Raw genomic sequence first — 27,200 nt, forward strand, 5'->3', positions numbered from 1 at the left:
AGATTTTGATACAACACTATGACACTACAAACTTGGGAACATGAGTGAGAAAGGTATGAAATTACTTAATTCAAAGAAAATTCTACTAAGTATGAAATGTGTCAATATGGATTTTTGTGAAAGTTGTGTGTATGGAAAACAAAAGAGAGTGAGTTTTGTGAAAAGTGGAAAAGAAAAGAAATATAAGAAATTAGATATTGTGCATACAAATGTATGGAGACCAGCTTAGGTATCTTCCCTTGGTAGATCTCATTATTATGTTACATTTATTAATGATGCAACTAGAAATGTATGGGTATATTTCCTTAGAAAAAAATCTGATGTGTTTCAAACTTTTAAGAAATAGAAATACTTGCTTGAAAATGAGATTGGTAGGAAATTAAAATGTCTCAGATCTGTTAATGGTGGTGAGTATTGTAATTTTTGGCTTCTAAATTAAATTTTTTTGAATAGCCTAGTGATAAGAACATACACTTAGGGGTAGCTAATTTCTATGTTCAATGCACCTATTCAAACACCAGGGCCAACTATAAGGCTATTTACTCTCCTTCTCTTCAAGCTCTATAAGACCTAGGTGGGTGTACCTTAGATTCTTTATATGACACTAGTGTAAAGGCATACAACTAAATCTATAAAATAGATAAAACCCCTAAATCTTCTATTTTATGCAAACATTCATGGACATGAAATAGCTAATAAAGGGAAGCCTCTTTTTAGTTCTTAAATATAAAGTGAAAAGATATTTGATTAAAGATTGAGTTAGCATAACCTAGGTATGCAACAACAAAAACATGTAATCTCTAATTTGATCAGTCTCCTATCCATTGTGCATAAACTAATTCAAAACATACAAATGGATACCCAAAATATACTCATATACTCAAATATCTAATCTATCTATTCACCTTGCAAATATACCTCAATCTTCAAATGAAACTCATACTTATCACATCCTCCTATGATCCCTATAATTCAGTCAATGTAGATCAACCAAATTACTTAGGTTCTTGACCCAACATCAAGATACACAATGACATACAACTTTAATAACAAGCTACAACTAGACAATATGCACTTTGTACATAGTCAACAAAAAACTACAAACCCACACAAAGGAGACAAATTTTAGAATGGAACTTCAAATAAAGCTTTATATTCATTTCTTGAAACCAATACATCATAGTATATGCAAAAAACTCAGAGGATACATAATAGATTATTGTATAACTAATTACTTCAAAAAACTACAATATTGTTGCTCATAATAGAGAAAGTGCTAAGAAATCTGGAATCACAATTATGGAAGAAATTTCAATCAAATTGGAACAAATGGAGTGGTCATACAATAGTGAAAAATGTCCAAAATTGGAACCATTACAATGAGAGGAGAAAAGGAATATATAGACAAGAAAAGGTTCAAATCAAAATTTAATATTGCCCAGTGTCCTACAAAAAACTCTTCCTTCTGCCACGTAACTTGTCTCTTTCTTCATCTATCGACAATCAAAACTGACCTAATTGTTGTAGAGTATTTGATATATCTCCTTAAAGTAATAAAAAAAACATTCTCTAAAGGAATGTCATATATTATACTCAAAATATGTAGGAGCTTCAATCTGATCTGGCTTGTCCTATTCTGCTCTCAACCATGAATCTTCAACTACCTCTTGTCAACAAAACCTTATCTTCTACATCTACCTTTAAATCCTTCAATTCTTCCTTTATAGCTATTCAATGCATTTGATCTTATCTAAAACTAATCACAATATGATATTATTCCATCTGAAATAACAAATCTACTTTAAAAAATTGAGGATGCCCCAAAAATATAAAACTACCTATAGCCCCTACCAATTAAGACCTATACAAAATTTGACTATAGAAATGGAAAATTTGGACTCTCCTAGTTTCAATAGTATAAAATAGTCCATATTTTAAATAAAAATAATGCCTCTAAAGTGCAGTTGCAAAACTAGGCCCCAAGCCATGAACTAAGCATTTAAATGGAAAATTTTAAAATGTTGTATAGTTTGAACTTCATGATATCATTCAAATCATTTCAAATTCTTCAAATTTTCAACTTTTCAACCTCTGAGCATGTGTGCACAATATTTTTATTTAAATTTATTTCTCTTTACCTCATTTCTCAATCCCTAAGTGGTATATGGAAAATTCTCATTTGGTCATAGTGCATCTGAGCAGGCCCCACAAATTTTATGTACCACTTCAAACATTTTAATCTTCCCCTTATGATGTTACAATCTCATGATGAAATCATATCATCTTAAGGTACCAATTTTGCCTTTACAATCTCTTGAAGGGCCTCCTCATAGCATCTCACCTCATTTATTTACAACTTATGATCATATGATATTGACTTCATCGTAACATCTCAGCTCCATTAAATTCTCCTTTTGATCTTATGACCACCCAATCTTACAATCAATCTCCCAAAATTGTAGCATCTTAACCTTTTTATTTCTTTCTATGATCATGAATGGATTTAATTGCATCTTATTTCTTATTTTAGACACTTACAACTATACGATATGTCATATTATCTTAAGCTTTAAAATTTGCCTCGCAATCTTAGGACAATGTCATAGGATTGTGCCTCTTCCTCCTTCACATCTTGATTCTATGATGGGCCTCCACAATGTACCATGTGGCACCTCCTCTTATAATGTGTTTGAATGGTCAAAATGTAGTTTGACCATCTTTGCCTCCAATTGGTTGAATGGGCCCCTCCAAGTGAGTAGTGGCTTGTGTATTGCATGTCTTTAAGCCAAGCACTTAAGACACATTACATTGGACTACTTGGGAATTTAACTATTTAATTTGGTGACACATCCCCAAAATGGGATAAATAAAACATTTTTTCCTTCAGACCCCTAGGTGTAGTCGTGTCCCTAGTTCATGCCCACTAGCTCCTGGCATTCACCACGAATGGATGGGGCTTGAGTGGGAGGAAGCTCTACATTTTTAATTTGCATGGAGCTTTGCTCCTCTCCATTATCTTGCATGTGGGTTCCCTAAATTTTCCTATTGTATGGAGCTCATCTTCCTTCATGCCTTGCTCATTGTGCTCCACGGTGGACTACAATATGAAATGGGATCCCATGTGTATGTTTTGACCAGTAACTAATGGCAAAAACCACAAGGATCTTCTCTCTGCAATTCTTCCACTGCCATGCCTATAAGGCCCTTCTCGTTCCTTTGATTTTCATTCGTGTGGATTGCATCCTTCTTCCTACAGATTCCCTCGTCATTTCATTGATGATCAGAATGTTATGGAATGTTAAAACTAGTAGTTTCTCTTCATCATTCATCTCCCTTATTTTTGCTAATGCATCCCTTTAAGCTCTCTTTAATGTAGTTGAGATTTCAATATATGTGTAGGTTCAAAGATCGACGGGCATTTGAGAAACTTTATAGATTTTAGCATACTTTTCAATACAAGAACTAAATATAGTATTGTATTAAGGCTTCAAATTCTATGAAAGAGGACTTCAACTTTCAGAAAACACTTCTATAATTTTTCTATAATAAAGATTTGAAGCTTGTCCCAATCTAGCAAAATAAAATGCTACTATATATATATCTCCATATCCAAAATTGATTCCACTCTCTATAATATTTTTGTTTTTCTTCTTCTCTGAAATTTGGTTTAATTCTTGGCCATGACTACCATTATTTTTCTCATTTTTCTCACATGAATTCATTTATTCCATCGGGGAAGATCAGAAACCTTTACATCATATTTAATAAAAAAATGTTAAAGGATCAATACTCACAAGATATTATATTCAAAGAGATCTATAAAGTGCACTCAAGTAGCATTTAGCCAAAATAGAGAGATCTTCCATAAGAGCCCTCAAAAATCTTTGAGTGGGAAGCTAGCTCAGTAAATCAATCAAGAACTCCATAAAGTACTCACTATATAATAAGCATGCTTCAACCACTAAAATTTCATAGCTTTCATAGTCATTGTTGATCTAATGGACTCAGTTGGCCCCAAAGTGGGTCCAACTAAAAAAAAATTTATTTTCAAACATCTGACACTACAAATTGGTGCATTGAACAACTAGTACTAATTAAAAACAAGTTTGATGTTTTGATTTATCATTTGAAACTAAGTTCACCTTGTTCCTGCAAATTGTGCTTTGCTGATAGGAAGGCCTATAGAAAGGCTTTAAAAACTAACCAAAACAAATAACTGGGCTTTGAAAATTGACATGCTGATTCTTTATTCCACATTCTTGCATCCTATCAAATCTTGTCTCATGATGATCACTCAGTGAAAAGATATTGACTGTCAAAGTTGCCCACTCAAAACTGCCTGCAAACAAACATGTCAATAAATAGGATAGTGCATTCAATTTTGGCTTCAAAAATAGGGCAAATAGATACTTAGGGGATGGAAAACTAGGGCATTAGTTCATCACCATGAGGAGAATATGAATCAATGATTTGGGCTCATGATGAATAACTGGGTGCATTTGGTAAGCATGCAAAGTGAGGCATTCATATTTGTAGAACTTGAAGCATTTGTAGGATTGTGGTTTTTGCAAATGGATACTTGGGGACTTGAGAACTGGCACACTTAAAGAATTTTATAAGTAAAAAATAGTGGTATAATCCATTTAATCTCATCTATCATGGATAGAGTTATGACATCTTGAACAGAGGTACTGATCGAATCTGCACATTATGACACCAGTAAAACTTCATAACTTGCATTTAGAATCGTATTTGAAAATTGATCAAATGAATTTTCCATAGGCTCAAATTTGGAACATAGAAAGTGTGTGACCTCTGGAATAAAATGAAAAAGGAATTTTCTCAGTATGATTAACTAGGTTAGAGTTATAATTGGTCAAACAAAGCCTCCCAAATTTCAAGGAAATATGTATCAGCATGACAACAATAAACAACTGAATTTGAGGTATTCAAAACCTAGTCAAAACGTATTTAAATGCCTTGAAAATTGAAACATAGATTCTTTGATATGCATAATAAAAACTCCAAAAGTGGTGAGTAATGAAAAATAACTAGGTCCAAGATATTCAAGTGCAAACTAGGCCTCCTATCCTTATTTTACACTTATGCAAAAAATGCTGAATTGAACATTGCTCAAAATAAAACTTCACAGAATGATTCAAAATGAAAAATTATTATTATATGACACATGGACATACTGAATGAAAGGTGTTAAAAACATTAAACACTTCTTAGACCTTAAAATGTCAGTCAGGTACACAAGCATTAAAAAGTGCATAAAGGGCTCAAATTGACTCAAAATTTTGGAAAGGTACTCAAAATGTGAATGCAATTTTGAGTCCAAACAATAGTCATGAATTTGAATATTATTTCTCCACTAATGGTATTCGTAGGAAAAAAATTGTTCCAAGGACTCTACAGGAAAATAGAGTGGTTGAATGCATGAATAGGACAATAAGATTGCATATTGGGTTATCCTTAAACATGTGGGTGGAGGTTGTCAATACCGTTGTATATTTTATTCATAGAGGTCCATTTCTACTTTGGGATGTGGTATTCTTAAGGAAGTTGTATGGACTAGTAAGAAGGTGAGTTATTCTTTTCTCATAACCTTTGGTTGTGAAGAATTTGCACATATTGATTATGAAAATAGAACCAAGTTGGAAGCTAAGTAAAAAATATATATTTGTTGGATATGGCATTGATGAATTTGGTTATAGGCTTTGAGATTTTGAAAATCATAAAATTGTAAGAAGTAGAGATGTCATACTCAATGGGAAAGTGTTGTACAATGATCTATTGTAGCAACATGAGAAAAAAGAAGATGATTATGTAGTGTTGGATGATACTCCAAAAGATGATGTTCCAATAGTTCCTCATGATCTGCAACAAGAAATAACAAATGCCACACACCCTAGTGAATGGTAGATGGTCAAAAAGGCTAAGTCGACCTCTAGAAATATTTGCTCTCTCTTTGTACTCTATTTTACTAATAGATGTAGGTGAATCTAAATGTTATGATGAAGTTGTGTAGGTGGATACTAAGATTTAGTAGAAGTTTGCAATGATAGAAGAAATGGATTCCTTTCTGAAAATATGACTTGAGATTTACGTAAGTTTCCTAGAGGTAAAAGGGCATTAAATAATAAATGGGTTTACATGTTGAAAGGAGAGGGTGAAGGTAAGAAAATATTTAAAGCCAAGTTAGTTGTAAAAGGATTTGCAAAAAAATAGGGCATTGATTTGACTTCTATTCGCATTATTTTAAGTATTGTGGTTACTGAAGATTTGCATTTAGAGAAACTTGATGTTAAAATAGCCCTCTTCATGGTGATTTCGATGAAGATATCTATATATATGGCACTATTAGCATGAATGTTGATGATACTATATTGGGGGAGTATCCTAAGCATTGGAAAGTATTGATATGTTGCATTCATGACTACATTTGTCATTGATGTCAACATAATGGTAATTCTATTAGGATTGGGAGAATAGCAATCAGTAATTCTAGTATGCATAGGATTTGAGGGAGTTTCAGATGATGTGGAGTGGAGGACATGTTCTTGAGGTTGTCTTGATGATGTGGTTTAAAGGACTAAGTTTGATTCGATGTTGTATGAAAGTTACACTTGTTTTACTAGAAGCAATATAGAAATAGAGCATTAGAAAATAGAGTTATGATAATTTATCGCTATCTTTCATCTAATATGTAATGAAGGTGATGCATAGATAAAAGTGATAGAGGATGATTATGTGGTGACACTAGCGTATGAGAAAAATGTTGTGTCACATGTGTAAAGTTTTGTATAGACTGTGAGCCAACAATGTTATTGTAATTGTGAATTAATTAGTTATTTTATTTTAATTGATTGCGAAAGCCTCAAGGCCAACTCAAAGAATTATTATGAAGATATCATATAAAGGAAAGTTGTTTTCTTTATTTTAGTAAGTGATCTAGATCAAGAGGATCAAGTGGAATGTGAAGTATTAGTGCACAATGCAAGAAGGAGCATAATGCTTATTGAATGCATGTAAGCAATCCAAGGGATCATTGGGTACACAGTATGAGATTTGGTTACAAGATCTAAAGGACAAGAAGTTTGGATGATAGGATAGAGATAGAGGAAGGAAGTACATTTTAGGTCTATTATTTTGTAAAAAATAATATAGAGATCATTTGGATAGTGGGTTCTTTGATCTTAACCTTGAAGCTATTTGGGTAGTGGGTCTAGCTATCTTCCATGACTCCTAACAAAGTTGGCATAACTCCTAATAGGGTTGGAATCTCCTAACAAGGATTCAAAGTCTCCTAATAGGGACTCACATGTATTGAATGTTGTAACAGACTCCTAACAAGGTCTATCCTCTAATAATGAATATTTATATTAGTACGTCATCTTGTGGGTACCATCCCCACTGGGGTTTTCCCTCTGATCAAGGGTTTCCTTAGTTAACATACTTTGTGTTAATTGTGTATGAGTATCCTTTTGTGGTTTTGTTTCATATTAATTACATCGTTAAATTTTTTTAAGATTAATGTTCATGATGATAGATGGATAACTGATTCACCCCCCTTCTTAGTTATATCAGTAGATTATATATTCTAATAATTGGTATCAGAGCATTAGGTCCTTGAAAATAAGGCTTAATAGCATTGGTAGATCAATGGTGAATATTTTTAGGAAAGATAGTCTAAGATTCGATTGGGCCAACTATGATAGTTGGAAGGAGAAGATGAAGACTCATCTGTTGTGCATGGGTCCGGGTTATTGGATCTTGACAAAGAGTGAGAAGATGATTGTGGAAGAAGTAAAGCTTAAAGAATGCAGTGAAGCAGAGAGAGATCTATTCATGTGTAACATGAGAGCCAGAGAAGCCCTATTATTATCTCTTCTAGGAAATGAATACAATCAGGTAAAGATATTTCAAACTTCTCATGAAAATTGGAAAGCATTGCAAGTTAGTTTTGAAGGCGATGAACATGCAAAAAGGATGAAATCACAAAGTTGGATTTGCACATTTCAAGATGCTAAGATGATGGGAGATTTGTCCATTAGAAATTATGTAGGAAGAATATCAAAAGTTATTGTAGGTATTCAATCTCTTGGTGGAACTAAGCAAGATGATGAGGTTATATGGAAGATCTTAAAAAGTCTATTACCACAATTCAAGAAAACAACTTAGATGATTCAACTATTAATACCTTGCACCAAATATTTCACAAAGTAAACTTTGCTTGGAAGGTTAGAATATGTAGAAATAGAAATGAGACAATTTGAAGAATTAGCCAAAGTTGAGATAGCTTTCAGTGCTATGTACATTCGACCTAATCTGTCAAGAAGTACAAGCTCAAGAGGAGATTTTTCTAGTAGTAGCATAGTTGACAAAGATAAAAAGATTGAAGGAATAGCCCTTTTGGTAAGAAGAGAGAAAAATGGTAAGAAAATCTTTAAATATTGGACTTGTGATGAATATGGTCATTATGCATCTAAATGTCCTAAAAGAGAGAAAAATTTTAGAGGAAAATTGAAGCCTAGAAGAAATAAGAATAGAAATTGTTTATATGCTAATGAGGACGAAGAATATGATGAAAAATATTATAGTGAAAGTGATGATGAATTAGGATTTATGGCTATTAAGGAAGATAACCTTGATAGAGAAATTAGAGAAGAGAAAGCTCTAGTCACCCAAGTGGAGAAGAAATTAGATTGGATAACTGATAGTGGATGTTCACATCACATGACTGGTAATATGAACAATTTTTTAAAGTTCAAAGATCATGATGAAGGTATTGTTAGAGTTGTTAACAATGTAGCCTATCATATTACTAGGATTGGATCTATTACTCTTGATGGTAAAACTAACATTGACGATGTTTACTTTGTTGATAGTTTGAAACATAATTTATTAAGTGTTGGATAGTTGGTAGACAAAGGATATATGTTGCAATTCACATAGAAGACTTGCATTATCAAAGATAAAAATGGTAAGCTGATTGGTATTGGAGCTAGATCCAGAGGTAATCTATTTCATTTGAATCCTACTAAAATAATATGTTGTGTTGCAAAGCTTGATAATAGTATGGCATAGAAGGTTTTGTCATATAAATTTTAATAATATTGTGAAAGTTAGCAATAAAATTGTAGTCAGAGATCTACCTAAGATTATTAAGCCTACTAATATTATTTGCAAGAAATGTATTTTGGCTAAGCAGAGGAAAGTGTCTTTTCCTAGCAAAAAGTTCTCTACTATAAAGAAATTGGAGATTGTTCACACAAATCTAAGTGGTCCTACAAGAACCAGAGGATTCTATGGTGAAAGGTACTTTATGATTTTGTTGATGATTTCACTAAGATGATGTGGGTAGCATTTCTTAAAGAGAAGTCTAAAGATTTTGAGAAATTTAAGATATTCAAGAATAGAGTTGAAAATGAATCTAGTGTTAATATCAAGTGTTTAAGATTATATAGAGGAGGAGAGTTCACCTCTAGAAAGTTCAACATGTTTTATGAAGAGAATGGAATCAAAAGACAATTATCTTCACCTAGAACACCTAAACTGATGGGGATTCCTAAAAGAAGGAACAATTTAGTAGCAAAACTAGCAAGAGTGATGTTATTTGAGAATGATGTCTCAAAGACATTTTGGAGAGAATCACTTAACATTGCAGTATATACTCTAAATAGAGTACATATTAGAGTAGGTATGCACAAGACACCCTATAGTTATGGTTTGGTTATTCAACATCAGTCAAGCGTTTCAAAATATTTGGAAGTAAGTGCTACATAAAGAGAGATGATGATATTGGTAATTTTTAGCCTAGAAGTGATGAAGGTATGTTTCTTGGTTACTCATTGAAAAGTAAAGCATATAGATGTTTCAACTATAGAATTAAGATGATAGTTGAGTGTGCAAATGTAAGAATTGCTGAAAGTTTGCTATTAAAGAAAAGATGGTAGATTATAATTATGATGAAGAAGAGGATAATTTTGGATTTTTTAGAAAAAATGTTGAAGTTCTTTTTGAGACTAATAATGACTTACAGAATGATGCATCTGTTGAGTATAGAGAAGAATAGAGACTGAACCTAGGGAAGAGATCAAAGTTGAGATGTCAACTCCTACTTCTAGCAGAAACATCACAAAGAATCACCCTCTTGAGTAGAGAATTGGAAGCAAGGATAAAGGTGTGATGACAAGGAATAGAGTAAATGAGGAATTGTATCTAATTTCTCAAGTGGAACCCAAAAGCATAGATGAGGCATATAAGGATGATCACTAGATGTAAGCTATGAAATAAGAACTAGATTAGATTGTGAAGAATGAGACATGGGAAATAGTTCCTAGACCTAAAGATAAGAATGTAATAGGAACCAAATGGGTATTCAAAAATAAAATAAATGAGCAAGGAGAAGTTGTGAGAAACAAGGCCAGACTTGTTTGCAAAGGATACTCACATTAAGAAGGCACAAAATATTAAGAATCCTATGCACTTGTGGCAAGAATGGAAGTAGTAAGGATGCTCTTAGCTTAGGGAGCAAGCAAGAATTTCAAAGTTTATTAGATGGATTTCAAGTCAACTTTTCTTACTAGAGAATTTGAAGAAGAAGTCTACATTGAGCAACCTAAAGGATTCCCTCTGAAAAAGACAAAGATTTTGTATACAGACTAAAGAAAGCATTGTATGGTCTAAAGCAAGCACCTAGAACATGGTATGCAAAGTTGGATAGGTATTTATCAAATCTTAGATTTATTAAAGGTACATCAAATGGTAATTTGTATTTGAAAAAAATTGATGATGGTCTATTTATCATTGTTATATTCATGGATGATATAATATTTGGAGGAAATCATGAAGAAAGTGAAAAGTTTGTTGAAGATATGAAAAATGAATTTGAAATGAGCATGATAGGAGAAATATAGTTTTTCCTAGGATTGTAGATTGTGTAGAACAAAGATGGGATATTTATTTCATAGACTAAATATCTGAAAGATTTATTGAAAAGGTTTGGTTTGGAAAGTTGCAAACTTGTCAATACACCCATGATAACTGGTCACAAGTTATCCAATAAAGATGAGACACCTATAGTTGAGCAGAAGAAGTATGGATCTATGATTGGAGGATTGCAATATTTGACTCACACCAGCCTAGATATAGCAAATACATTTGGGATTCTAGCAATATTTCAAGCTAATCCAAATGAATAACATTATGCAGTAGTAAAGAGGATATTTAGACACTTGAAGGGTACATTTGATTATGGAATATGGTATGATAGATCAAGTAATTTCACCTTGTTTGGATATACTGATGTAGATTGGGTAGGTAGTATAGATGATAGAAAGAGCACCAATAGTGGAGCATTCTTTCTTGGAGGAAGATTGGTTTCTTGGTTGAGCAAGAAACATGACTGCATATCTCAAAGTACAACTAAGGAAAAGTATGTTGCAAACTATAATCAAGTTAAGTGGATGAAACAAATGTTGAAGGATATTGGAATTGAGTTTATAGAACTTGTTATCATTTACTGTAATAACACAAGTACAAAAAGTATGTCTAAGAATCCATTATTGCATTCCAAGACTAAGCACATATCAATAAAGTATCATGTTTTGAGAGAAAAGGCAGTAGAGAAAGAAATAAGGTTGGAGTATGTAAGCACCAATGATTAGATTGCAGATGTATTTACAAAGTCTTTTCCTAAAGATAATTTTGCATACCTAAGAGTTATGATAGGGGTTATGCCCCTACCTACCTCAAAGTAGTTGATGTAAGGAGTACATCAATCCATTAGTGTAGAGCACTATGATTAGACTAGATTGAATGTTGATGCTTCCTGTATGGGGGAGTATCTGATATGTACTGAGTCATAGAGGACTCTAGGTATTTGATATTAAATAGTGTCTCTGGACACTCAGTTTGGTTGATGATTTGAGTAGATGATTAGTAATTAGTATGTAATAATTGGTATTGTGATTGACACCTTTGACATTGATGTCAATGGGGGAGACAATGTACATGAAAAATAGATTGAGTGAATATATGTAAGAAATAAGAAGAGAAGCACCTATTGAGATGGTAATGGGGGAGAGTTATCTCTTTAGGGAGATTGAGAAAGATTCATGTAAGTGTGCAAAAGAATATGTAAGTGCACAGAAGGAAATATAGGTGCACAAACGCAACCAGAGAGTATTGTAAGTTGTTTACTATGAAAAATTGTTGTTGTTCCTAAAAGAAGAAGACAAACTATACAATGTTCCAGGATGTTTCAAATTGATGAAGAGGATTTGAGAAGATGACAGTAGTAGAGTACAATTTGGTATTCGTGGAACTTAGACATTTTTCATCTATGTTTCCATCAGTGCCAAAGGGGGAGATTATTAGCATGAATGTTGATGATACTACATTGATATGGGGGGGGGGGGGGGGGGGGGGGGGGGGTGTATCCTAAGTATTGGAAAGTATTGATATGTTGCATTCATGACTACATTTTTTATTGATGTCAACATAGCAGTAATTCTGTTAGGATTGGGAGAATAGTAGTTAGTAATCTTAGTATGTGCAGGAGTTGAGGGAGTTTTAGATGATGTATAGTAGAGGACATGTTCCTGAGGTTGTCTCGATGGCGTGATTTAAAGGACTAAGTCTAATTTGATGTTGTGTAGAAGTTACACTTGTTTTACTAGAAGTAGTGCAAAAATAGAGCATTGGAAAATAAAATTGTGGTAATCTATCACTATCTTTCATCTAAGATGTAATGAAGGTGATGTGTAGATAATAGTGATAGAGGATGATCATGTGGTGACACTAGCATATATGCAAGACATGGTTTCACACGTGTAAATTTTTGTATAGACTGTGAGCCAACAATGTTATTGTAATTATGAATTAATTAATGTTAGTCTCAGAATGGTTTTGACATTTGAGTGCCAACACACTTAACCACTTTCTACATTGAAGCCAAGCAGCCTTCAGGTGCCGAGTGATCTTCAGGTGCCGAGAAGCCTTTAGGTGTTGAGTGAAGATCACGTGTTGAGTGACTTCAGGTGTCGAGCATGATACAGGAGCCGAGTAATATTTTAGTGCCGAGCATCAAAAATTAGTAAGTGCCGAATAACACAAAATGCACATATGAGTTTGTAACTTCACTAATTTAGATGTAAACCATTTTTATGGCTGACATTGAAGGATCTAGAAGGATCAAACAGATAAGATCAAATCTTTTATTTTTCCTATGCAAACTACAATCAACCAATTAAAAAAATGAAGAAGGCATGCAACCAATAACAAAAGTGCAAGGAATTAGTGGGAAATAGAGATTCAATATGGATCATAGATCCACACCTAACCCTAAGTCTTCGAATTTCTTTATAAGGAAAATGAAATCTCATTGTATTATGAATGGATGAAGGAGTGTATGGGGAAACTATAGTGGAGTTCAAAGTGAAGAGTAAAAAGACTTAGACGAAGAGAACAATAGTTAGACATTCAGTTGATTAGAACAAAGCAAGGGATATGAACAAATATCAAATCTCAGAGGATCAAGATCAGAGAAAGTAGATCAAGTGCATGTATTCAAAAGTCAAGGATTGTAAGCTATCAGGTTTATTATACCTAATACTCTCTAGCCATTGTATTAGAAAGGAAACCCTATGTTGATAGGTTAGGTTAACAACTATTTTGTAGATCCTTTGAAAAGGTGATTAAATCCTTTAACAGGGTAACACTTCATGTAAAGTGTTTGTAAATCCTTTAACCAAGTCACTATTGACACAGTGTAAAGCCTTTAACAGGACAGACCATCAGAAGTGGTTAAATATTATTGCTATAGTGATTTTGTGGGTATCATCCCCACCCTAGTTTTACCTTCTTATTCTTGGAGGGTTTCTAGGTTACCAAAATCTCAAGTGTTATGTGGTGATGCATGTTTCTTACTCATGATTGTTTAATGTTTATATGCATGCATGTTAATTTTAGTTATATGTTATTAAGGATTTAAAATTGACTAAAGGCTAGTACTTTTGATTCACCCCCAACACCCCCCCCCCACACCTCTTAGAAGCTTTCTTCCCATTAAGACATTCCAACAATTGGTATCAAAGCCAAGTTCTCTTGAGAAAAAGCCTAACAACTTGGAGGAAAAGATCTAAAGATGGAAGTTTTCAAACTTGGAAAGATCATTGAGAAGCAGGTGATAGATGTGCATCTTGCTCTACAAAAGGTAGAGGAAGCTAGAGAGGAACTAAGAAAATCCTTGAAAAGAAGAAAGGAGATAGCCATAGCTGAAAATGATATAAACTACAAGGAGATTGATACCACACAAGTGTTTGACAATGGAGACACTAAAGAGTTTGATGCAGCAATAACTGAACTGATGGAAATGAATAGAGCTCAAGTAGAAGAAATTAGAACCTTGAAGATTGAACAAGAATCACAAGCCATAATACTTTGTGAAGTGATTGAACAAAAGAAAAGAGCCATTGAAGAAAAAGCCATGATAGAAGATGACGAGAGAAATCGTACAAATAGATTGGAGGAAAAGAAAATTGAGTTGAATATGAAGGACATTAAGATCTCTACACTGAAAATGCAAAATGAGCAATTTCAGAATGGCTTGAAAAGAGAAAAGGAAATTTTAGAGAGCTTCAAAAAACCCAATGAGACCATTAAGTATTTTGAGTAGTTACTAAAATCCCCAAGGTCCAGCCATGACACTCAAGGATTAGGATATAGCAGCATTGAAGAAGGAGATTCATCCAAGACTGCAGAAGAAAGAAACAAAAAAGGTAAGAACACCAAACCTACCTATCATTTTTGTGGTAAGAAAGGACATACCTCTAATGTATGCAGAAGCAAGAATGCCCATCAACATGACAAGCCTAAGAGTGCAAGTTATTGTCATAAGTGCAAGAAGCAAGGACATCAAGCACATGAATGCAGAACTAGGACTATCAAGACACCAAGATTTGAAGGTCACTATTACAATTGCAAGAAGTATGGACACAAAGCCTTTGAATGCAGATCAAAGCCTATGTGGACACCAAATTAGCATGCAAGGAGGGACAACTATGTACACCATTACAATTGGGATTACAACACTAGGTATAGTTTTCATTATTGTCAAGAATATGGACATATCCCTAAAAATTGTATAAGGACACACTTCAGAGGAAATTATAGAAGGTGGCTAAGTCAAACCACTTGTTTCAACTGATTGAAAACTGGTCATATCAGCAGAAACTATCTTACAAGGTCAAAAGCACCAAAAACTGAAGCCAACAAAGGAAAAGAAAAGATTGATGTCAAAAAAATAAGACTTGGAACAAGAAATATGAGTGCAACACATCAAGTGAAGGGATCACTTCACCTAATGGGTCAAGTGATCACACTTCATCAAACTAAACATGAATAGATGCATGGGACTAATATACAAAGTTATATCATACACCAGTCCCAAGACAAAGAAGTACTAAAAAGAAGAAATTAGCATAAGCAAAGATGCCAAGTCATAATATGGAGATTCTTACAAAACTATCGAGTTGTCCTTAGAGGCCGAGTAAACCTCTAGTGGGTGTCGAGTTCCTACAGTGACTGAGTTGATGATTGATACTGAGTTGAGTAACTCCAATGGAAGCTAAGTGAAGTGGAAATGTAGTGCAAGCCAAGTAATGTTAAAAATCCTTCAGAAGCTGAGTGGGCAGCTGAGCATTTAATGTGATGGAGATAGGGTATATTATCGCAATTTTAATAATTTCTCTTCATCATGAACGGGAAGCAAAGAAGAGAAAGAGAGAAGAGTGACTTCATAGTAGAGAATCCAGTCTTCCAAGTAGATTCTAACCTCTAACAACACATTTTCATTGATCTTGAGGTATTTTTGTTTGTGCCGAGCTACACAGTTTCATATTTCTTTGTAAAGGAAACCCTAGTTTGTACAAATGGCTTTGAGTTCTAAGAAAACCCATGACAAAGAGTCATTTGATGTCCAACTAGTATCTAATGAGGTTAAGCAACTTGATTTCTATCCCATCCCTAAAGTTTCATATAAGAACGATCCCGTCGGAGCCCTTTCCCGCATACCCCCGAAAGTTGTAATGGTTCAGGATGTAAGGAGATGCTATAACTGTAAGATAGGAGTTATAGGAGATATGGAAATAAGGGAAGCCTATGAGAAGTTGTGTGTCAATGGAGTTTTGAAGGATGAATATAAAATTGCTAAGAGGAAGGGTTTAACACAAGCTTTGGGTTTTCCCATCGTATTTAAGACAGAATGGATTAGACTTGTGTTAAGCAGAATTCATGATGGTAGTCTGTGGTTAGAAGATGTTCCCATAAAGATCACAAAAAGAATCATTCATAGGGTAACTAGATATCCTACCCTAGATTGGTACAAGACCTTGAGAAGTGATTCCAAGGAGGTTATTGAGAAAAACACAAGTGCCAAGTGGAATAAAAGAGGAATGACAATTGACACCATTCAAGATCCTCTCGTTGAATTTGTTGTTAGAGTTATTACCCATAAATTCTATCAATCTAGTAGACTGAACAATGTGCCTTGTATTGCAGTAGATGTATGCTAAAAATTGGTGAAAAGGATCATACTTATGATCTTGCAGAGCTGCAACTACAATAGATTAATGAAAACTTAGCAGCTATAAGAAGGACAAAGGGTGCCCAATGCAAATTTGGTGCAAATTTGGTTTGTATATTCTTCTATGTTCAGAATGAATTTCCTTCTTTTGGAAAAGTTGCATGGAGAAATGATAGAACTATCATAGCCCAAATTAAAGAATATATAGAATAAATTGGAGACAATTTTAACACACTGATGACAAGTTATTTTGAAGATTTTAAGAAATCAATGAAGCAAAGACTCAGGATTCTAGTTTCCTTAGTGGAGAAACATGTAAATGATGTTTGTTTTCTTGTAGATATTGACTATACCTATGTACAGGCTATCATGCCAAGAGTGAGATGGTTAAGGCCTCTTGGTTATGAGATCAACATAGATGAAGCATCTACAACAATAACTGCATTATTGGCAGAACACATAGACAAGAGTACCCCACACTTTGGCACTTATGATGTGGTAAGGTAAAAGGTGGATATGGAGTTAAAGACTACCTCCACACTCAAGAAAAAGGATAAATTGGTTTAAAAAGCTAAAGGAAAAACTTGGTGAAGGCACAACTGAAGGGGATGAAGAAGATGAAGAAGTAGAAGGAGATGAAGAAGAGCAAGAGCAAGGACCACCTGCATTAACCCAAGGCATGGGTGAAGATGTTGAAGAAGAGGAAAGCGAAAAGAAGGATGCACCTAAGGCTGAGCCCAAGAAAAGGAAAGCAAAGAAGCAACCAGTTGCACAACCTAAGGCACAAAAAACTGTGACAAAACCTAGCCCAGTAAAGACAGCTACAAGGGTAGATACAAGGGGAATAGCCAAAGCAGAAAAGGAACAAGAAAAGAAGAAGGCAATAGAGTAAGGTGGGCCTACAAAGTAGAAGAGAAGAAATTTTATTGCACCACATGAGTTAGAGGAAGAAGAAACAGAATCTAATGAAGAACAATTTATAATGGTAAGACGCTCCACTTCATCCAGATTAGAAAGCATTTGTAATGATATTAGAGATAATGCAAATTTGTCTAGTCTTAAGACCATAGAGTTCAATAAGTTTTCTATAAAACAAAAAACCACAGTTGAGGAGTCCATCTACACTATGATGGCAAAGTTCAAGACTACTCCACTTGAACTTGATGACTCAATACCCAAGGAGCTAAGCACATTAATTGAGAATAAGTGGCATTACTGCCTCAAAATGGAAAAGGAAATAAGAGAGTCAACTTTGGCTCGTGTAATGCCGAACCTTACAAAAGGTCAAATCAATAAGGTAAGCAAAAAATATGCAAGCAAATTTGTACCTAAATATCGAGCCTTCAGTATCCTGCAGAATCAAATTGAAGATGTTGTCAAAAAGGTCAACACAAATATGGAAGGTAATCTATGGATTGACTATAAGAAAGGAGGGAGAAGAGGACCCTTTTGAAGGGAGAAATGAAGAAGAAGATATTGATGAAAGTGAAAAAGAGGAAGATGTGCAAAAAGATGCCCAAGAAGGTGAACAGGCAACAGTTGAGGAGCAGCAACAAGAACTGAGTGTCCAAGACACCCAATTGCCACCACCTAGTCCTCCACATATTGCAACTACACCTGTAGAATCTATAACAATAAAGGATGTTCCTGACACCTCTTGCCAGAACATCAATCCACTCACTATAGAGGATCTCAAGAAGATTCTTCACCAAACAACATTGCAATCACAGTTGTGCACTAGCCCTATTTTGGTGAGTGAAGAGGAATTGCAGAGGGCAGTAGCTGAAATTACCAAGGAAAAGGTGAATCCACAAGAACCACCTTCACAACTTCCTATAACTACTAGTACTCAACCTAAAGAGCATGAAGCCAAAGATACAACTGCTAAGGTTGACACTTTAGTAAGTACACTTGTAGGGGAGACAACAAAAGAGAAAACTAGACAGAAAGATACCTCTATATCTATAGCACAAACACAAGGTGCATTGCCTAAGATAACTTTCATTGATCAAGGTAGAAAAGCACAGGACAAGGAAGCAGAGAGCCCTAAGGAGAAGGAGCAGTAAGAAATTCAAACATTGGCCAACTTGCCTAGAACAGGGACTCCCATTTAAACTTCACAGCAGCCGAGCTCTATAGTACCATTGTAGATATCTATACCAGGCTTGAGTTCTACCAAGGTTGCAAGGGTACTTCATTATGGAGACCCTACTCTTGATGAAGAGATAGTCATTCCTAGGTATGACTTTGACACCATGACTATTGACCAAATGACTGAAGTGCAAGAGGCACTTGAAAGGAAGAAGAAGCAAGAGGTACTTAGGAATGAGTACAAACAAAGGCAAGCATTAGTAGAAATTAAGGATATATTTCTAGATGCTTTCAAGTTATAGGTACCTGATGAAACAAAGCCCATAATGGAGCAACTAGCCAATATAGTGGACTAGGTACAAAATGAAGACCAAGAGACCGATATAAAACTAATGGAATGGTTTGAAAAGAAATTTCAAGGGAAAGTAAACAAGAAAATTGCAAGTGAAATAGTACTATCATAAGTTGAACTGGCCAAGAAAATTGAAAAGGTCAAACAAGTACTTGAGAATATATTCTCATTGTACAAAAAGTTGTGTGACTTCTCGTATTTCACACAAGAGACTAGCCAGAGGATAATGAGCTTGGAGAGGAATCTAAATATTTCAAGCATGCAGCTACCTAAGGATCCAGCTCAAAGTAAGAAGCATTTTTCTCAAACGCTTCGTACTCAGAAGGAATTGGCTGAATTGACAATAGAAGAGAGCACCATCAAAGCCAAATTGCTACAGCTTCAATCTTTCATCACCCCACACTTGGAAATCCTCCATAAGGAACAAGCCTATGCAGAAAATGTTCTAAAGAAAGACCCTAATTTGTCTACTTTAGATGGTCTTATTCATCTTGCTGCAGAGACTGCCATCCAGTACAAATCTCTTGAAATTTCTTTGAGTAATTGGGATGCTTCTCTTAGGATGATTATGGAGGTAAATAGTACATTTTTGGTGAAATGTGGTCTTAACCCTTAGAACCCTTTGACATAATTGTCAAAAAAGGGGGAGATAAAGAGAATGGGGGAGATGAGATAAAGGGGGAGATATAATGTTAAATTAGCATTCAGCATGAGACATATTCAGCACAAAAATTTTGGTTACCAAGATAGAACAGATAATGGCACAATCAACTTAGGGGGAGTTACAATAATTTTGTGTTAAGTGTTTTTGATACTCATGTCAAAGGGGGAGATTGTTAGTCTCAAAATGGTTTTGAAATTTGAGTGCCAACACACTTAACCACTTTCTACATTGAAGCCAAGCAGCCTTCAGATGCTGAGTGATCTTCAGGTGCTAAGTAGCCTTCAAGTGCCAAGTGAAGATCAAGTGTCGAGTGACTTTAGGTGCCAAGCATGATACAGAAGCCAAGTGATATTTAAGTGCCAAGTCACAGATGATGCTGAGCAAAATAGAAATGCAACAGGAGTTGAGTGAGATAGTTTTGTTACATGTGTCGAGCATCAGAAATTAGGAAGTACCAAGTAACACAGAATGCACATATGAGTTTGTAACTTCACTAATTTAGATGTAAACCATTTTTATGGCTGACGTTGAAGGATCTAGAAGGATCAAATAGATAAGATCGAATCTTTTATTTTTCCTATGCAAACTACATCCAACCAATTAAAAAAATGAAGAACGCATGCAACCAATAACAAAAGTACAAGGAATGAGTGGGAAACAGAGATTCAATATTGATCATAGATCCACACCTAACCCTAAGTCTTCAAATGTCTTTATAAGGAAGATGAAATCTCATTGTATTATGAATGGATGAAGGAGTGTATGGGGAAACTATAGTGGAGTTCAGAGTAAAGAGTAAAAAGACTTAGAAGAAGAGAGCAGCAGTTAGACATTCAATTGATCAGAACAAAGCAAGGGATACGAACAAATATCAAATCTCAGAGGATCAATATCAGAGAAAGTAGATTAAGTGCCTGTATTTAGCAATCAAGGATTGTAAGCTATCAGGTTTATTATACCTAATACTCTCTAGCCATTGTATTAGAAAGGAAACCCTATGTTGATAGGTTATCTTAAGAACTATTTGTTAGATCCTTTGAAAAGGTGATTAAATCCTTTAACAGGGTAAAACTTCATGTAAAGTGTTTGTAAATCCTTTAACCAAGTCACTATTGACACAGTGTAAAGCCTTTAATAGGGCAGACCATCAGAAGTGGTTAAACATTATTGCTGCAATGATTTTGTGGGTATCATCCCCACCCTAGTTTTACCTTCTTATTTATAGAGGGTTTCTGGGTTACCAAAATCTCAAGTGTTATGTGGTGATGCATGTTTGTTACTCATGATTGTTTAATCTTTATATGCATGCATGTTAATTTTAGTTATATGTTAGTAAGGATTTAAAATAGGCTAGTACTTTTGAGTCACCGCCCCCTCTCAGAAGCATTCTTCCCATTAAGACATTCCAACAATTAATTATCCTATTTGTAATTAATTGGGAAAGCCTCAAGGTTGACTCAAGGAATTATTATGAAGATATGGTATAAAGGAAAGTTGGTTTCTTTATTTTGGTATGTGATATGGATCAATAGGATCAAGTGGAATGTGAAGTATTAGTGTGCAATGCAAGAAGGAGAAGAATGCTTGTTGAATGCATGTAAGAGATCCAAGGGATCATTGGATGCATAGAATGAGATCTACTTACAAGATTTGAAGGAGTAGAAGTCTTGTTGACAGGACAGAGATAGAGGAAAGAAGTACATTTTAGTTCTATTATTCTACAAGGAATAATATAAAGATCATTTGGACAATGGGTTCTTTGATCTTTATCTTGAATTTTTTTGGGCAGTGGGTCCAACTATCTTCCATAACTCCTAAAAGGGTTGGCACAACTCCTAACAAGGTTGGAATCTCCTAACAGGGATTCAAAGTCTCCTAACAGGGACTCACATGTACTGAATGTTGTAATAGACTCCTAAAAATGTCTATCCTCTACCAATGAATGTTTATATTAGTACATCATCTTGTGGGTACCATCCCCACTAGAGTTTTCTCTCTAATGAAGGGTTTCCTTGGTTAACATATTTGGTGTTAATTGTGTATGAGAATCTTGTTGTGGTTTCAGTTCATATTACTCACATGGTTGAGTTTGTTTAAGGTTAATGTTTGTGATGATAGATGGGTAATTTGTTCAACCCCCCGCCCCCCAAGTTATATCAGTGGACTATATGTTCTAACAGGCACAGCCATAGGGATTTTAGGTCAAAGGTAAGGAGAACTTAGTGTCCAAATTGCAAAAAAGTTTATATGGATTGAAGCAAGCACATCATTGGTATCTAAAATTTAATAGTTTTATGCATGAGCATGGATATAGTAGGTTTCATTAAGATCATTGTGTTTATTTTAAGAGGTTGGATGATGACAACTACATTATTTTATGTTTATATGTTTATGATATGCTTGTAGCTAGGTCTAACAAGGATCACATAAGGGGTTGAAATGCCAGTTAGCACATTCATTTGCAATTAAGAATTTGGGGGCAAAAGAAAAATCCTTGTATGGAGATTTGTAGAGATAGGAAGAACCAAAAATTAACATTATCTAAAGTTGATTCTATTGTGAAGATGTTGCAATGTTTCTCTATGGAGAATGCCAAAGTTGTTAGCACACCTTTACTTGGTCATTTGAAGTTGACCAAGGAGATATCTCCAAAGAAACAAGAAGAGGAGGACAAGATGTCCAAGGTACATTATGATTTAGTGTAGGAAGCTTGATGTATGCTATGGTATGTACGAGGCTAGAAATTGCACATGTAGTGGGAGTCGATAGTAGGTATATGAATCATCCAGGGCTTGAATGTGGTTAAATGGACTCTCAAATATTTGGGAGGAACATCCAATAAGTGTTTACATTTTGGGGGCTCTACTACTGATTTACAGGGCTATGTTGATTCATATTTGGTATTGGATATTGATACCTAGCAGAGTACTACTAGTTATGTATTTATTGTTGGTGGGGCATCAGTGAGCTAGGTTTCTAGATTATAGAAGGTGAATGCTTTATCTATTACATAGGTAGAGTATGTTTCTTCTACAAAGGTAGCCAAGGAGATGATATGTCTTTAGTTCTTCTTGGAAGAGTTGCAGTACCATTTCATTTGATTAGTTTTGGATGATGGACACTTGAAGTTGGACAAGATACATATAGATGACAATCTAGTAGATATGTTTATAAAAGTAGTGACAAGGGAAAAGGTGAACTCTTTTTTAGCTTTAGTTGTTCTTCTAGACTAAATATAGTAAAAGAACAACTGAGTCTAGGGTGGTTTTATTTAGTGGGAGCCTCATGGTGAAGCAACATAGCTATAGGATTAGTCTCCAAGTGGGTGACTGTTGTCTATTGTGGAGCTTGATCAGTCCCCAAGTGGGAGATTTTTAGTTTGTAGTGACTATCAAGGAAGTACTGTAACTAATTTTAACCCTAAAGAAGCAAAAATACTTGTATAAAAAGGGCTTAGGGTTAGAGATTTGTATATGGTGTGATGTGATAATTTCTTCTTGTAGTAGTATTGAGTTGTAAGAGATTACAAGAGACTATAGGTTGTAATTAGGTTGTAATCATTGGATAGTAATAATATTGGACTCATTGTTTGGTGGATATAGCCAAGGGATTGGGTGAACAATGTTATATCTTGGTGTCTTGTGTTCTCTTCTATGTGATTTATTATTTTTTGATATTGGTTTTTTTGCATGTAATTGTTATTTATGTCTGTAGTTAATCCTAACATCGTTTTGGGAGGAACTAGTGGAGAAGTATAATAGAAAATTGACTGGTTGGAAAGATAACAAGCTTAGTCAGGCTGGGAAAGTGGCCTTACTAAACTCTTCTCTTCAAATTTTGCCAGCCTATTCTTTGAGCCTTTTTAAAATCCCTACTAAATATACAAAGACTATAGAAAGAATCCAAAGGATATTTTTATGGATGGGGATGGAGGAAAGGAAAATGATGGTTCTTATTTCCTAGGAAAGAATTTGTAAACTAAAATGTGAAGGGGGAGTTGGCATTCAACCTATTAGAAGTATGAACAATCCTCTTCTTGTTAAGCAGGGTTGGAGATTTTTTCAAGATGAAAAATAGTGGAGTTCCATTTGGAAATACAAATACCTTCATCATGCTCCTACTTTGCTAGATTTCCTTAGCTACCCATTGATAGATAATTCTTCTGCTATTTGGAATGTGGTAGAAGGGGTTTAAAAAACCCTTCAAAAATGTTGTAGGTGGAAAGTGGGTAGTGGTCAAAAGGTGAAGTTTTGGAGGAACAATTGGACTTTAGATTATACACTGCTAAATATCAATAATGATTTAAATACTATTAATAGATGTAAATATATCTTTAGGGTCTTTGTTTTCAACTATTAGAGAGATGATGGTTGAGTGAATCTTTAAGAGGTCAATCTAAATCTTAAATGTACCCAAATTTCCCTAAATTCCCACTACCTTAATTAGGACTAGGAACACTCTATGGTGTGGGGTATTGACCCGAGTGGTAAATATAAGGTGACATTGATTTTTAGAGTTGACTTGAGTGAGAATCCTCCCCCTTGGGCTTAAGTTTGGATTAAGGGGATAGTCCCTAAGATTGAATTTTCTTCTAGATTGCCCTTCAAAATAAGTGTTTACAATTTATGAACTTCATAAAAAGGTTTTCTATCTTGTGGATAGATGTATCATCTATAAGGAAGTTGGTGAAGATATCAACCATCTCTTCTTTCATTGCAACTTTTGTCAAGAAGTGTAGAATATTCACCTTGGGTACTGGAACACTCATTGGATGTAACCAAAGAATATAATGGATTGTTTTCAATGCTAGAAGTGTCTTGTTAGAAACCCTAAAGCTAGAACTCTTTGGAACTTTTATCTTACCCATCTCTATTGGGGTCTTTGGAAAGAAAGAAATAATAAGATCTTCAGAGATAAGGAATATCCTTCATGGATGGTTGGTCATAAAATTTTGAGGGCTATAAAAGAGGATTTTTTATCTCAATAAGAAAATGAAAGGGAATTTAACATTTTTTATCCAATAAGGAATAACCTAGCTATGAAACATAAAGTTAGTAGAGATGAAGTAGTTTGGACTTTCCCTCTTATGGGTTAGCTCAAAGCTAATTTTAATGGGTCTGCTAGGGGGAACTAGGGGAGAGCGAGGTGTGAAGGGGTCCTAAGGGATCATAATGATAGAGTGGTGGATGTAATCATTGTTCCTATTGGACCTTTAACAAGTTATAGAGTTGAGGTGTCAATGATTTTGTTTGTAGTTAGAAAGGTTGTAGAAACTAGTTATCAAAAGTTACGACTAGAAGATGGTTTTCTAAATATCATCAAACATGTTGAATAGTAATTATTTAATGACATCAAATATAGAAGTGATAGTGGGGGAAATTAAAAAACTCTTAAATAATTTAGATAAGGTTCATATTACCCATAATTATTGAGAAGCTAATAAGGTTTCTAACTGGATTGCCAACAAAGAAGTTAGTAGGGGGAGAATATTGACATGATCAAATGACCTAAGTAACAATGTCAATCTTAAGGAAATTATTAATCATGCTATGAAAAATATAGTGTAATGAAAGAATTAGTAATTATTTTGAATTGAGTTATGGGAACTTTGGCAATAACTTTTAATATTATCAAAGTTTGAGGGAGTGCTTCTTAATTACTACCCTCTTAATTTGGCATTAATAATGGGTGGATTTGGAAAAAGAGTTCAAAAGTTTTAGTCCCTACTTTCTCATTTCCATTTTTCATTACATAATTCATCTTGTCTATTTGGTCCGCAACATGGATGGAGAGCCGAGGAAGCATGAGCTTGCGAGTTGTAAGCATTGGAAGGAGAAGATCTTTGTTTGGGATATACACAAAAAGGGTAAGGTTACCATTTACCTTGAAAATTTGCATGGCTTTAAATCTCTTATCACAGAGGAGTTTTTTTAGAAATTGAGCCAGGGAGAAAGCTACTATATAGGGGGTGATTGTTTTCTTAACTAAGGAGTTTATTGCTGAAATTATTGGGCTCCCTATGGTGGGGATTAAGTTTTAAAAAGAAACAAAAATATCTAATGTAGCTCTAAAAAAATTCTCAAAAAATCTAGAAGAAGAAAATAAATTAGTGAAAGAAGGGGATTTTTATGATCTCGGCCAGAAAAAGGAGATATGGAAAGATGTTTTATCTTGTATTAGGGAGCATTTCAATCTAGATGGGTAGTCTAAACATGTTCATAAATTCAATTTTATTTTTATAAACCACTTTAGGTATAATGATATGGTTTCCTTCCCTTTCTATCTGAAATTTTCCATGCTAAAAGGTTTGAGCACTCATAGGAAAAAGTGGAATAAGCCACTCCTTAATGAAGAGGTTTTTCTACTTATTGCAAAATATTTTAAAGATAACTTGATGTGGAATTCTCTTTCTCCTAGGTAAAGGAAGCAACAAATTGGGAAGGATTATCTGGAAACTTCTTGTGTGAAGAAAAACAAAGATAATAAGGTGAAGATTAAGAAGCTTATTGGGAAGGGTATGGAAACTAAATTAAGTAGCACCTTAGAGGGTAAAGAGTGCATAGCTAAGAATAAGAAGAATAAGGAGAATAAGGAGTTTGGAAAAGTTAAGGGAAAAAGAAGAACCTAAGGCTTGAAGAGGTTTCTAAGGATGATAAGGAAGCCACAAAGATGAAGAATGATGATGAAGGAGAGGTGGATATAGAAAATGGGGATTATAGTTCAAACAATGAAGGTTACTCTAGAAGTCAAGTGTTGAAAACAAGATTTTTTTTTATGTGTGGAAACTAGAAACAATCATTATATTGTCAATGATGTCAAACCGATTGCTTGTTGGTGAGATAATTTCTTGCTTGATTTGAATGTTATGATTTGTTTGATTGATGAAGAGGATTTGATCAAATAGAATTACAATAGCACCTAGAGGAAAGGTTGGGTTATTTTCTAAAGAAAAGAAGTACTAAGATCAAGTAAGACATGGATTATATGCTATATTGTTTATCTACTTAAAGCTAAAGTTGATGTACTCACTAACTTAGTCTAGAAGAACAAAGAAGAAGAATTGTGTTTGACAAGCTTGACCAAGTGAAAAGTTGGTGCCGAGCAATGTTAGTGCAAGCCGAGAAGAAAAATAGTTGGTGCCAGGCAAAGTGGAAATACAATGTATACCCACTAATTCTAGATAGTGTTGAGTGGCAGTAAAATACTATATGTGCCAAGTGAAAGTATAATGGATGCCAAGTAATGAAGTGTGTGCCAAGCATCAGAGGTTAGTTATTGTTAAATGACAAAAATATGAAGAAGATCAAAGATTCATTGAATCTAAGCTGACAAAGTTGAATTCTTGAATTGTGCAAATTGTGTGGAAGATAAGCTTGATGAGTTGGTGGGACATAATTCAAGATAAACCATTTTGAGATGAATTCAAGAAGGATTATGAAGGAATTTTCTAGAGGTAGAAAAACATAAAGATGGTTAAATTCATTAAATCCACCTAATAC

This window comes from Cupressus sempervirens, chromosome 4, assembly GCF_028749045.1.
Source record: "Cupressus sempervirens isolate cs-2001-9-10 chromosome 4, ASM2874904v1, whole genome shotgun sequence".
NCBI classification, from domain to species: Eukaryota; Viridiplantae; Streptophyta; class Pinopsida; order Cupressales; family Cupressaceae; genus Cupressus; species Cupressus sempervirens.